We start from the raw sequence: 2449 nt of genomic DNA on the forward strand, positions 1-2449 counted from the left end.
GGACTGCCCCACAGTGGCCACCACTGGGAGAGAGGGTGGTGAGGAGGAACATACAGCATCTCAGAGTGTTCCTTTTTTTTTTTTTTTTAATTTGAGACAAGGTCTCACTCTATCATTCAGGCTGGAGTGCGGTCACGCGATCATGACTCACTGCAGCCTCAACCTCCTAGGCTCAAGAGATTCTCCCAGAATAGCTGGGACCACAGGCACACCCCACCATGCCCAGCTAATTTTTTTTAAACAAAGCTTTTGTAAAGAGAGGTCTCACTATGTTGCCTACGTTGCCAGGCTGGTCTCTAACTCCTGGTCTCAAGCAATTCTCCTGTCTCAGCTTCCCAAAGTGCTAGGATTACAGGAATGAGTCACCATGCTGGGCCTCAGGGGGTTCATTCTTGTTGCCTTTTACTTAGGCCTCAGGAATAAAAAACAAATGCTATGAGAATGGAAAAAGAAAAGGCAATTAGAAACTCCAGGAAAAGTACAAAGCTGCACGAGAAATTTACTGTAATAAGCTGAGGTCAGGAGAGAAATGGGGATGGGAGGAGGATTCCTCCTTTTTCTGCCTTGGAGGTTTTGCTTCCCAAGCAGAAAGGGGGGGGTATTCTGTCCCTGAGCATGGGTTTACAGCCAGGCTGCCTAATATAGAAGAGTCAAATTCCTCCCTCCTGAATTCTTAGAGAGGTAAAAACACTCTTCTTCTTTTAAAGATTTACTCCAAGATCATTCCAAGTGCAGGAGAAATAACAGGGACGCACCTTTGAGTTGGGTCAGGGCCACCTTTCATTCCCAAATAATTTTAAATACCAGGGATTGGGTGACAAGAACAAATGAGAAAAGCTAATTTTAATAAACACTTGGAATGTGCCAGGCCCTATTGCAAGCACCGTATGTGAATCTGGTCATTTCATCTTTGCAATCACTCTTGGAGGTAAGTACTGCTATTCCCATATAAAAATTCCCATTTTATAGATGAGAAAACCAAGGCTCAGAGAGGTGAAGGGACTTACTCAAGGATACCTAGACAGTCAGTGGAGATGCAGGATTTAAACCCAGACTGCCTGGCTTCAGAGCCGCTGCACCATCCCACACCTGTCACCCCCAGAATCTGCAGGATTCAAACCCAGACAGCCTGGCTCCAGAGCCCCGGCCCCATCCCGCACCTGTCACCCCCAGAATCTACAGGCTTTGCTCACCTTCACCATTGAGGCCCTCCTCGCAGGACTGCCAGAGCCCCACATGGAACCCACGCTGAACGAACTTGTCATCGCCCAGCTCCCAAATGTACAGGACAGCCTGGCTGTCGTTGTCCATCCTGCCATTGCTGCTGTTGTCCGGTTTGAAGTGAATGCAGTGCTGCCCTCCCGGCTGGTCCTGGCACAGCGGCTTCACCACCCGCCGGATCCCCTCACACCAGTGGCTGCTGACCACGGCCGTGAGGGAGAAGGCGAAGGCGAGGCAGATGGGGAGGAGGAGCAGTGCCTGCTGCTGCCTGGTCCTGTCCATGGCTGACTGAGGTGTGTGGGGCAGGATGAGCTGTGAGGCCCTCTCTCCTCCCACCTCGTCGCAGTACCTGCCCCTCAGCTCTGCCATCTGGCATCCTCACACAGCCTCCTCTCACGTCCCCCTGGGGAGTTGCATGTGCTGCCACACCACATCCAGAGGCATGGAGCCGGGGCACGGTCCTGTCAAGGGTGCTGGCCCTGCCATTCTCCCCAGGAGGTAGGTGTGCAGGAGGGCATTGTGTTTTGTTGGTTTGCTTTATTTTATTTTATTTTTTGAGACGGAGTTTCGCTCTTGTTGCCCAGGCTGGAGTGCAGTGGCATGATCTTGGCTCACCTCAACCTCTGCCTCCCGGGTTCAAGCGATTCCCCTGCCTCAGCCTCCCAAGCAGCTGGGACCACAGGTGCATGCCACCATGCTGGGATTTTTTTTTGTATTTTAGTACAGATGGGGTTTCACCATGTTGCCCAGGATGGTCTCGATCTCCTGACCTCGTGATCCACCCGTCTCGGCCTCCCGAAGTGCTGGGATTACAGGCATGAGCCACCGCGCCCGGCCAGAGGGCATTGTTTTGTAACTGTGGTAAAACACACATAACGTGAAATTAACCATCTCAACCATTTTTTTTTTCTCTTTTTGAGACAGAGCTTCATTCTGTTGCCCAGGCTGGAGTGCAGTGGCACGATCTTGGCTCACTGCAACCTCCACTTCCTGAGTTCAAGTGATTCTCCTACCTCAGCCTCCCAAGTAGCTGGAATTACAGGCGCCCACCACCATGCCTGGCTAATTTTTGTATTTTTAGTAGAGACAGGGTTTCACCATGTTGGCCAGGCTGTTCTCGAACTCCTGACCTCAGGTGATCCACCCGCCTCTGCCTCCCAGAGTGCTGGAATTACAGGCATGAGCCAACACACTGGACCATCTCAATCTTTTTTTTTTTTTTTTTTTT

The sequence above is a fragment of the Mandrillus leucophaeus genome, unplaced genomic scaffold, assembly GCF_000951045.1.
Source record: "Mandrillus leucophaeus isolate KB7577 unplaced genomic scaffold, Mleu.le_1.0 Scaffold135, whole genome shotgun sequence".
Classification (NCBI taxonomy): Eukaryota; Metazoa; Chordata; class Mammalia; order Primates; family Cercopithecidae; genus Mandrillus; species Mandrillus leucophaeus.